The sequence below is a fragment of the Squalius cephalus genome (genome assembly GCF_949319135.1).
Source record: "Squalius cephalus genome assembly, chromosome: 4".
NCBI lineage: Eukaryota > Metazoa > Chordata > Actinopteri > Cypriniformes > Leuciscidae > Squalius > Squalius cephalus.
Genome location: NC_137125.1, coordinates 6,303,402 through 6,315,926, shown reverse-complemented (window position 1 = coordinate 6,315,926; position 12,525 = coordinate 6,303,402).

The window sequence follows — 12,525 nt, the reverse complement described above, 5'->3', positions numbered from 1 at the left end:
AAAACATTAGCATTATGGCTAAATTAGGCTAATACTAAAAGCAAATGCTAACGGACCAATAAAATGTTTTTAAAAACATGCATTTAGGCTCATTTTGGTATGATTTAGTGGTATTAATTAAGCGAAAAAACATATTTCAAGTCTCCCTGTACAAGTACAAATGATTCTGTCTCAACAGGTGCACCTGTGGGCATTGCAGCTCACTGTCCCTGGTAGAAAACGTGTGTTGTAGGGAGATACCCAAGGTAGCTATGAAATATGACAAGAACAGTGTTAACTTTAACCATTGAAAGGTTACTATGACAAAGATATCTCATTCAAACAGATTTTCCATCTCATGAATATGATTGACCTGAAGAATGAAAGCTGTATCATATACTTGGATATTTATTATCACTCATAGCCATGCAAAATGTTTCTAAAGCTTCAGCCTATCTGATATAGATATAATTTTGTGTGAAAAGATTGCTTTATCAATAAAATTAAACACTAAGTTCACATATATTGTCTTTCAATAATTTAAGTTAAATGTTAAGTCAAATTCAAGCACTTCCAAGCATTTTAAGCACCTTGTACGAACCCTGAAAAAAAACACACAATACCAAATATTAAATAAATCATCCTAACAAAGTAGTAATAATCTCATGTTATAGGTAGTACACAGGTGTGACCAGATAGGTGGAGTGGGCTGTATAACAGCACATCCAGGATTTGAGCCGGTAGCACTTAACCCATATGTGCTACAAGCTGTATATGGTACTTACGTACAGTTATATGGGGAGATGGAAGAGACAGTTATAAACAGGTTAGTTCCAGAAAGAAAGGTTACATTTTATATAAATAAATATAAAAAATAAGTGTATATAATGCATTACAATTTTTTTATACTCAACTTCAACATACATGTGCACCACCTGTCTTTCAGCGCTTATAGACACCTTGCGTATCGTAATGTCGTTAGGTGGTGTTGGGGGTACCTTGGCCAACATGTTCGGGTGGTCATACCTTCATGTGCGGTGATCCGGATCAGGGAAGAGTTTCCTGAAGAAGGAGCTTACAGAGGTTTCCTTCCCCCACTGCATTTTTGAATTTTTTTTTTTTTTTAGAATATAAAAATAAAATAAAAATGAATTAAAAGAAGCATTTTTAACTGGAGTTACACACCACACACACACAAAAAAACCTCTTTAGTCTAAATTTGCAAATAATTTTTCTTGAATGTTGTAGATGACCAGGTTTTCCCCCAGGTTTGATCACCCCAAATTTAAGACTTCAGGACCTTTTTAAGACCACTTTAATGAAAATGAAGACCTATATCGCACCCATTATGCAGTCGTAAAACACCAGATCAAATCCCAATAATGACTATTACGAACAAATGTTTTAATTAAAAATACATTTATTAAAAAAAAAAAAGCATTTAACAATACACCGATTTATGCATTTTAACAGAATAAATATATTTAATTAATATTAAATAGTACATAATACACTGTGATTTTTTGGGTAAATATCAAACATTCATAAACAGATAAACTTTAAATTGCATCAACCATTTTTTCATTTTCAAGAATAAAAAGAAATGTAAATACACCTTAAAAACAAGGGAGGGATGGATAGAGAGACATAGAGAGTGGTAGATAGATAAAAAGAGACAATGCGAGAGAGATAAGAGAGATAGTTTGCGCATGATACTCCAAAAAATTAGACGTTCTGCTAAAACCCTGTTGAATTTTCATTTCACCTTGCGTTGCTGTCTGGTTGAATAAATAGGCTAGTATAATGAAATTTAAGACCTTGTTAAGGCTTTAGTTTAGTTACATGACATTTAAGACCTTTTTAAAGTCCAACTGAAATCAAAATTGACCCTATTATTTAGCGCATATTACTAGTCTTGTGGTGAACAATTAATCCGTGCAAGTTAAAACACAGAAAAAAAAAGCACTCCCCTCAAACCATTAGTCTGTAATGAGCGAGAGATGGAGAGGAGCGCTAGAGTAAAACCCTGCCCTCTGTTCAATATTTCTTTTCACTGGGAAATACGTCACAGCACTGGAGAAAAGTCGTTTGCAACTTCCGGTTCACGCGGACTTTAAGACCCCACGGCTACCCTGATGACAGACAGGTGTGTCCAAGCTGGCAGAGTGGGTAGGTATAGAGCTGGAAAGTCCCGCCCCTTCCACTGACCTCTAGGTTGAAAAACGGCCCATTTGGTTTGAATGATGAGATTTGGGTACAAAACACACAGGCATCTCGATCTGTCTCCATAGATTTTCTCAACATTAGCACCGTGATTTGACAAGTGGAGGGAAATTGTGTTATGGGGTGATGTCACATAGGCGACATGTAGTCTTTCTCATTATGTCTTTTCCACAACTGCTAGCCAGATAATCATACAATATACTGTCAAACTCATAACATGAAAAATTATATAAAAAATTCACAGACAACATATGTTCACATTCATGGCACAATTCAAAAGGGACCAGAAAATAATTATTTTCTCACAATAGCCGCGTTTCCACTGTCGGGCCAGGGCCGGGCATATATTTGTATAAATTATAATTCTTTCTAAATGTGATGTAAATATGTCCTGTAACTACCAGATAAACAGAAACAGACACGACTGAAGTAGTAAGTGTGTCCTCTTTCTTTTGTGAAATAGACCTAACGTTAACGGTAATTTATTTCTGAGTGACTAATGTGCAATTTTGACATAAATTAATTCATTATTGATCAATGTTTACTTTTTATTGTAAACCTGTGGTAAAACATCGATGCTTGGGTTTTAAATATTCAAGTAAACAACAAAAAAGCTAGCAAACGGCCGCTTTTATCATGTTTGTTTTCAACGCTGTTTCCAGTGATTTCTGATTAGTTTTCTGATAAAACTTCCATTTGTTGGTGAAATGATGGGTTAGTGTAACTTCTGCATCCTTTAGCTTGGACTACAAAATTGCAGCGAGAAATAATAATGGCGGATTGCTCGAAGTGTTGGGCCGGAAGTCGATAGATAACAGAAAAATCTGAACAGGTTGAAAAATGATATGTCCCCTTAAAAGCCCTAACTCGCACTGGCCCGACAGTGGAAACGCGGCTATTCACTTGCATTGACGATTTTTCAACCTAGAGGTCCAGTGGGGTTTTAAGGATGGGCGGGACTTACCAGCTCTATAACCTCATGCATTTTTAAAAAACCTTGACCGGTGTCTGCTCACTGCCTCTTCTTTGTCGGGCCGAATAAACTGAGCACACAGTTTTTCTGGGACAGCCTTTTGTCCAGAGAAGTCCAGGTACGGCTGAGGGTCTTCCACCACATGGTGGAACAGCAGCTCCATTAATTTGTCAATGTAGCCTTCAGAAAGAGAATTATTATACTATATATATATTTTTTTTTAGAGAAAACTCAGAAAAACAAAAAAGCTAGCAAACGGCCGCTTTTATCATGTTTGTTTTCAACGCTGTTTCCAGTGATTTCTGATTAGTTTTCTGATAAAACTTCCATTTGTTGGTGAAATGATGGGTTAGTGTAACTTAGTGTAACAATCAATCAAAAGTATTTAAAAACAAGTAATAGCTAAATTAGAACATTCAAATATAGCCTAACTGAAAAACCTAACGGGACTAAACGCATTACCTTGTACAGTTCATGGTGCTCTCACTTCCGTCTTGATGGTAGCTGGAGTCATCAGTGGACACCTCACATCTTTTCCTCTTTATTGGTGTAGAGGTTGCTCCGGGACACTCTGTGAAAGGCTCCATCAGTGTGCCTGTGTCACACGACACACTCCTGTTAGGCATTCTGGCCTGGGTGGCTGCACAAATTAATAATAGATTTGTTATCAATAAGCAGCGACAGTACAAAACTACTAAATTATATAATCTTGACTATGATGAAACATTCAAAAGCTCCATAGTATTCAAAAATCACCTTTGCTTCTCCTCATGGGCTTCATGTTAGCCTGCACACCTGCAGATCTGGAGATGACTGGTTCAGTCTGGCACCCAATTTCTCTGGTCATAGTAGGCTAAAAAAAATTGTTTTATGGTTTACAATTACAGTCTTATATTCAGTCATTTTAGAGATTTTAAAATATTTATAAATAGTTAATTAACTTCTGAGGTAATTTTCAACAGGATTATTATTACTATTACGCTATTTTTATTCCTCACAGGGTCGCAAGACGACGTAAAGTACATGCATCTGATGAGTTTTATCGAGTTGATGTCAATAGCGCGCGCTTTCCGTATAGCTGCTATTCATATTTTGCCGCTATGTGAAAAAATCCAGTAAAATGCGCTGGCGCGTTTGTCGACCCCAGAGGATTAACTTTTGCCTAACCGTAAATTGTGATTAAAATATATATGATCACTCACCTCAAGACGCCGCTGCGGTGGTGGAGTCCATGCAGGAGGACTCAGAGCAGCGTTTGGCACTGCGTCGCTGTTCAGCGTGAGCTGTGTGGAGAAGCCCATTTCCACCTCTATCGCGTTGGAGAAGCAATCCCGCGTAAAATGCAGGTTGCACACTTGACCTCTAGGCGGGAACTCACGGTCTTCCAGGCCAAGTGCATGCAACCACTGTCGCCTAATTTCCAAATCTGCTGGAAAACTATGCAATCCAGCAGTGCTGTTGCAACCAGCAACACTACACCTACGTACCATCCTGACCACTGTACTAAATACAGATAAATCTACGCTAACTCGAAGCTATCCTAACTGATGCAATACTAACGTTATGCTACTAACAAACTATGCTTCTAACAATACTACACTAACAACTATGCTAATAATAAACTACCTAGGCTACAAGAAATAATCTAAATGACTATATAAATGCTATGCTAAATAGATGCTAAAAATACTCTACCCTGATCGTTTTCAATACTCGCAATTCCAACTCCTGACTCGCTACAGTGGTTTTGACGCAACAAGATGGTTTTTATACTGCCAGGGGCGTGGTGAGCTCGTACCAAGGGCGTGGTGAGCTGGAACCTGCTTACGTCACGCAGTACCTTTTAGCTCACGCAGTACCGCAACATCCAATAGGAAAATTCAACTGCAGTAGCCACCGTTCAACCTGAAGAGGGCAGCACTCAGACGTTTTTACACCATATATTGTAGAATTAAAACACTTTATACCCAAATGTCAAAAAAGTTACTCGAATCAATGAACAGCACTAATAAAGACCCATTCTTACAGATCATTAACTTAAAAAAGTTGGTTTAGGGTTTAGTTACCCTTTAAAAAGGCTCACTGAATGTAACGTTACCGAGAAAGTTCAGATTCGTCTCCCGGGAAGGGAGAGGCTGCAAAAGCTTCGTTGCAAAGGACGCAGCTACGACTCAAACAGGGCAGGTCCCAAAAGGGAGCAAATGTCCATAGCCCCCATGTTAAAATGTCCGTTTTCACAGCATAAATTCATGTTTTTATAGGTTGGTCCCATGGACTTTTATTTATTTATTTTCGATAGGTTCCGAGTGCCTGACAACTGTGAGGGGGGTGAATTTTTTTCTAACTCGTTAGTTTAGATCGTATTTAGATATAAATTGTATGAGCTTGATTGACAGCTGATAACGAGCATAGGCTGCGCCGAGTGGAATTCCTGAAATTTGACGTCTCGGCCATGATCTGACACAACACATCATACCACCTCTGTATCCTCTCTGAACATTTGTATTGAAATATCGTAAATAAAATGGGTTGCTCTGTTATAAGATTTTTAAAGATGGCGCCGCCCATACGCCCATAAACGGCCTCAAAACCGTTCTTCAGAAAGACTATGGGTGATGTCACATACGCTTTGTCCATATTTTTTACAGTCTATGGTTCACTCACTCTATACCCTCTCCAGGGTGCTGGAGGGTTCGTGGGAGTTTGCCCAACCAGTCCACATGTGCTTTGTGGATTTGGAGAAGGCATTCGACCGTGTCCTCGCGGCGGCCTGTGGAGGGTGCTCTGGGAGTATGGGGTCCGGGGTGCTTTCCTAAGGGCTGTCCGGTCCCTGTACGACCGGAGCAGGAGCTTGGTTCGCATTGCCGGCAGTAAGTCAGACTGTTTTCCCGTGCATGTTGGACTTCGGCAGGGCTGCCCTTTGTCGCCGGTTCTGTTGATAATTTTTATGGACAGAATTTCTAGGCGCAGCCAGGGGCCGGAGGGTGTCAGGTTTGGGGACCACACGATTTCGCCTCTGCTTTTTGCGGATGATGTTGTCGTGCTGGCCCCATCAGACCAGGACCTTCAGCGTTCACTTGGGCGGTTTGCAGCCGAGTGTGAAGCGGCTGGGATGAGAATCAGCACCTCCAATATCCGAGGCCATGGTTCTCAGTCGGAAAAGGGTGGCTTGCCCACAAAATTAAGGTGTAAAGATGAATCCAGCAACTTATCTTTTTTCATAGTCCAATAACCCTCGCTGGTTTCGAACGCATAACGCTGACGAACAAGATAATCAAGGAATCAGTCACAGTGTGGGACGATACGGCTGTTGTACATGGATCTGGTTCAGCTCCTTACATTGATGCTTCTGGCTTAAAAGCCATTTCTGACCCATCACACACACACAGACACACTCCTCTCGTCTCAGCGCTCATGCTGGTGACACACCACAAGATATTCGGGCCAGTCTCTCTCGTTCCCACAATCCTAAATCAAGTCCTGATTATCTTGGTGGTTCTGCAGATTATTATCAGGTTTTCCTTTGGTGTGAGGTGTTCAGACGGACCGAACCTGAACTTGTAATCTTGTATTGTACGCATTTCTGACACATTTCCAGAACACATTCATAATTATTAAGTAACTATTTTGAAAAATATCTCTATTTTAGGATTTTGTTTTTTTTCTTAAGTTGTCAGTTTTGTAGCAGATAATATTTATAATTTTTGTGATGTCAAAAGGCATTGAACAATCTTCTGTAATGGACGAAACTATTTTATTAAAACTATTGTTCACTTCTCCATTTATTGCACTTTAAACAATGTAAACAGAAACATTGAAGGACTTCTTCATTTTGTGTATGGAATTCAGTGACAATGTATAAAGTGTCTTAACAATGACAACATTTTTGTTCAATGTTACAAAACATTAAAACTGTATGATCTGACACTTCTAAAACATGCTTTTATTTTTAAAGAAAATGTAAGTAAACAATTCTCTATTTAATTTTCAATACATAGGCAAGAACAGAACTTTAAAAACTTTTGAACATTGATTATAAAAATGAAAAACAGTTTCTTGTAAATTATGAAGTGACCATGAAGAAAATGACAGAACAACGTCGATCTGCTCAACATTGTGAACTCTATCACACCTTAAATGTGAACATTTTGTCATTACTTACAGCTTTTTCAAACTTGTATGAATTACTTTATTTTGCTGTCTGGTTACTGACATTCTTCTAAATATCTTCTCTTGTGTTGAACAGAAGGAAGAAACTCATACAGGTTTGGAACAACTGAGGGTAAGTAATTAGAAAATGTACATTTTTGGTGGTGAACTCTCACTTTATGAGGTCCACATAAACCTCGTCCAGTGGATTTATTGGTGTTTAATTTTCTTAAAGGCTTCCTCCAGAGTTGCTCACGCTCTTGCCACCTTTGCCTGATCACATGTTAAATGAAATGTCTGACCAGAACAGTTTCAGATGAATATAAAGTTCAATGAACAGCATTAACTTGTATTTATTCAATTTATTAAAGACCCATGACATGCTGCTTTTTGGATGCTTTATATTGGCCTTAGTGGTCCCCTTATACTGTATCTGAAGTCTCTTTCCTGAAATTCAGCCTTGGTGCAGAATTACAGACGTGCCATTTCTGTGTCTGTAGCTTTAAATGCTAATGAGGAGGAGAGAGGCGGGGCCAGGTGGAGGGTGGGGGTGTGGCTTGACCAGCTTGCGGCCATGGTACCATGCGCTAAGTCGTTCAGGCTTTCCAGATTGACCCAGAATCTGATCCGGATGGAGAAGCACCAGAAGTTGCAACTCAGCGGCTACAGCAGGACGTCTCCGAATGTTTAGTTTAAAATATTGTGTCTGGATCCGACCTCTAGTTTATAAACACCAGAGGAGAACTGGCCCCCGACTGAGCCTGGGTTCTCCCAAGGTTTTTTTTTTCTCCATTGGGTCTCCTGATGGAGTTTTTCGGTTCCTTGCCACTGTTGCCTTTGGCTTGCTCAGTTGGGGATATTTGGGGATATTTAATTTAATTAATCAATCAACAATACTATTGATCAGCATTACCAAACGTGGACGTTTTCCACTAGAATCAAACATTGATGTATTATTTTAATTTAATACTGTGAAGCTGCTTTGATACAATTTGTATTGTGAAAAGCGGTATATAAATAAACTTGACTTGACTTGATACTGTACTTTAGTTGGAATGTTTATGTATGCTGTTACAGTTATCATCATGTAGCTAATGCTAGCCTATGTTGTTGGCTTTTCATGTTGCTCTGATTTGCTATAGTTCTAAAGCTGTATTAGCATCTATATCAGTAATCTTTGTAGGTTGGCTCATTTTTTAATGATAAAGCTCTCCATGACCACGAATATTGAAATCATGTTACACATAAACCGTGATTTACTCCTGAAGATTTACCTCTACTCAACACCTGCTGGTCCCCTCTGTCATATATATATCAGCTACAGACACTAACCAGCGCCACTATATTAGTCAGACCTCTGCCATTTTCACATCTACCTTTTCGGACAGGTGCTGTTGTGATGAAGGAACTAAAAAAATACTTTTGTGTTCATTTGTACAGCCAAACACTGAGTGTCTGCCATGCTTCGCTCGTTTGCAAGCCATGATGTCTCTCGAGGAAAAACCAATATCGCGCTGCCCGGCCGTAGCTCATTTTCTCATGGACGGGCAAAGGAGAGAAAGGGGAGGTAACCTTTCCCCGTATGACATCATCAGAGATGGGAAAAGTACTCACTTCCCGTACTCAAGTAGAAGTACAGGTACTTGTGTTAAAAAATACTCTGGTAAAAGTAGAAGTACTGTTAAACTTATTTACTCAAGTAAATGTAACAAAGTACAGGCTTGGAAATCTACTTAAAGTATAAAAGTAAAAGTAGCCTTGCGAATGACAAACATTTTTTATGCAAAGCTACCTGGACCACACAAATGTTACGAGAGTGCAAGCTGAGAAACTGAAGTGGATATGGAGAAAAGGTTCTTTATATGCCATTGCCTACATTTTAAACGGATGTCTGCCAATAGGCCTAAAACATTACATATATGATTATTTTGACAGCGACAGGGATAATAAGATTCTGACTGAGTAGCAAGATATGAATTCAATTGTGATTCTGTGAGAATTCACAGATCCAGTTTCTCTTTTTTAATCTTCCCCTTAACATTTAAAGGAATCTACATGTATGTGTGTGTGTGCTCAAATATGGCTTCTGGAAAGCAAATAAAGGATAACATATGAATTACTAAACAGACATTAATTAAGAAGTTCCCCATACTTTTAGAGTTACAACTAACAACCACTATACAGCAGCATATAAGAAATGAACTAACAGCTAGTAAATCTTTGAACATGGAGTGCTAATAATAATAAATGTAATATGTCAGTCTCACAATTTAAAAGTTGGAGAAATTACAAATTCAATGTGCATTGCATTGACATTTTTTTTATTGATATTTCAATAGACAATAGACAGCCAGCAAAAGAAAAAATATATATAACACAATAAAGGAAAGGGAAAAAGGCAAAAAGCATAGTATGAGCACTTTAAAGGGATACTTCAGGATTAAGGATTAAGCTTTGTATCAGTAGAAATTTACCATGTCAAATTACCATGCTTCCCTCCCTCATATCCCCCTGAGACGAGAGATGTATGTATTTTTTGTCTGTAAAAAAATCCTTCGATGACGCAAAAATCATCATTTCAGAGGATTTTTTGGCCAAAGGCTAGTAGGGGCTGTCCAGCATGTTTTCAACCCGCCCATAGAGGGTGGGATCTCACTCACATAATGCACAAATAGTGTCAGCCATCTTTTTTTGGAAGCTAAGCTAACAGGCTCTTGTTCTGTGGAAAAGGCCAAGTAGTAGGGGTTACCATCCTCTTTTTCCCAGACATGTCTGGCCATCAAGATTGTACAAAATGTCCGGGATTCGGCTTTTGTTTTCTGCAGTCGTCATTCATTGTTTACATGCACACCTTTTGTTTCAATCTAACTGAATTCATTCCGATTGGTGAATCTGAATGTAGTGTTTACATGAACGCTAAACAAGTGATCGGTTGATGTGCGTTTTAACATTGCTAAGAAAATTCTCGCTCCTCCGTGAGAGATACGAGACCGGTGCGTCTCACAGATGTCGCTCATCAGTAATCACGCCACAGGCCTCGTGTCGTTCTCCCGCGGCCCTCAGTCTCGTCCTCCTCGCCACAGTAAACATGATGAATGGCGACTGTAGAACGCAAAAGCCGGACATTTTTGGCGATCTCGAAATCCCGGGCAGACTTGTCAGAGACTCAATAGTAGATAGCCTTGTTGTTTTGCTGAGCTTTCTTACTGGTAGGGCATATCTTGAGAGTGGCCTTGTAGGGCAGTGAAGCAAGTGCATTCTGGGAGTTGTTGTCTTTCATCCACATGAGCCACAAATACATTTTCTGGCTTTTCTCAGTCTAGAAGGCTCCAAATTCAAAAATAATTTCACATTTCTACTACATAAAGGACCCATTTTAAATACACATTACATTACACGTAGTCATGGTAACCAAAGACCCTTCTTGCGGGAATGGGACAACAGATCCCAGAGTGAGTTTTTAAATATTATTTAACTATAACAAATAATTGTGTCTGATTTGTCTCAGTTGTTTATGGCCTATAAGGCACTAAACGGTTTAGCTCCTGTGTATTTAACTGATATTCTGTCCCCCTACAATCCATCACACTCTTTAAGGTCACAAAACTCTGGGCTTCTGGTAGTACCTAGAATATCAAAGTCCACAAAGGAGGGAGAGCGTTTTCACATTTGGCTCCTAAACTCTGGAATAGCCTTGCTGATAATGTTCGGGGCTCAGACTCACTCTCCCAGTTTAAATCTAGATTAAAGATCTCTTTAGCCAAGCATTCACATAATTCATCTCATAACCTTACAGAGTTATTTCAGATAAAATGCACATGATTATCCTTGATTAATGTTATGAACAGCAGCTACGGTAATTAGGGGCCAAGCCCCGAAGGGGCAAGGCACCTATTGTATCTGTTAGTTTTCTTCTTCTTCTTCTTCTTATTATTCCTCCTCTGGAAGTCTATGGCAGCCCTATGAACCGTAAGTAGGAAAATGATGAAATTTGGCACACTTGTACATATGGTCATGAAAAGTAATTGGACCAATTTTGGAGTCTCTAGGACCAACTCTATAGCGCCACCACCAGTTCAAAGATTCAACATTGAAATGGTAATAACTTTTGAACCCTTAGATATAGAAAAATGAAACTTAGTACACTTGATTCCTCTCATCATGGTGATCAAGACCAATATAGTCCATTAAGACTCCGCCCATTACAGTAGTGGCCATTTTGAAAAGTACAGTATTACGTTTTTTCGCTACTCCTTCAAAATTTAACCAATTTTGACAAAAATTTACTCAAATGATCTTTGGACTGAGACGCACAGAAATGACTGAACAGAATTTTTTGCTATACTGGAAAAAAAAAAAAAGTTATGATGTCGCAAAGTTAACGAGGTCGACCCAAAATTGGTTCAGAGGCTGTATCTCGGCCAAAGTTTGATCAATCGAAACGAGAATTGATACGCTTCATCGGAAGCATGATCGGAGGATCCATGCCAAAGTTGGGAACAGCGCCACCTACGGGTCATGAGATATGGAAAATGGCTATTTTGGCCAATAACTTTTGAACAGTTTGTCAGAAAATAAATGTGGCATCTATGGATTCCTTGGGTCATGCCGAATCCGTGGATACTGATTTTGCCAGGATTGGATGAACCACTTGTCCGCCATTTTGATTTTTGTCATAAATTGCAATATCTTATAAAGTATTTGACATATCGGCACCAAAATTGGTAAGGATCATCATTAGCATGGCCTGAAGGTACCTGAGAACTTTGAACACAGCGCCACCTAGTGTTCCAGAGGTATAAGGTGTTTTGCAAATATGCTTATAACTTTTGAAAACATAGGTTAAAATTTGATTTCTTTATGTCATTACGTTCCTTGGATTATGCAGATTCTGACGATATCTCATTTGTCATTTTCCAACAATGTGACTGTCCGCCATATTGAAGCAAATGGTAAACAGTTTTTTCGCTACTCCTCCTTCAAATCTTGCTCAATTTTGCCCAAAGTTTGCTCAGATGATCTTTGGACCAAGCCGCACAGAAATGACTGAACAGATTTTTGATATTTGCTACCGTTCCCGAGATATTTGTCTCCAAAGTTGACCTAGCCTGTGTTTGTTGCCTTATGCTAGTTAGCTTAGCATAATAATTGGCTAGCATGCTAACCAGATGCCATTCTTTCTAATGTGGCTCTTCAGCTAT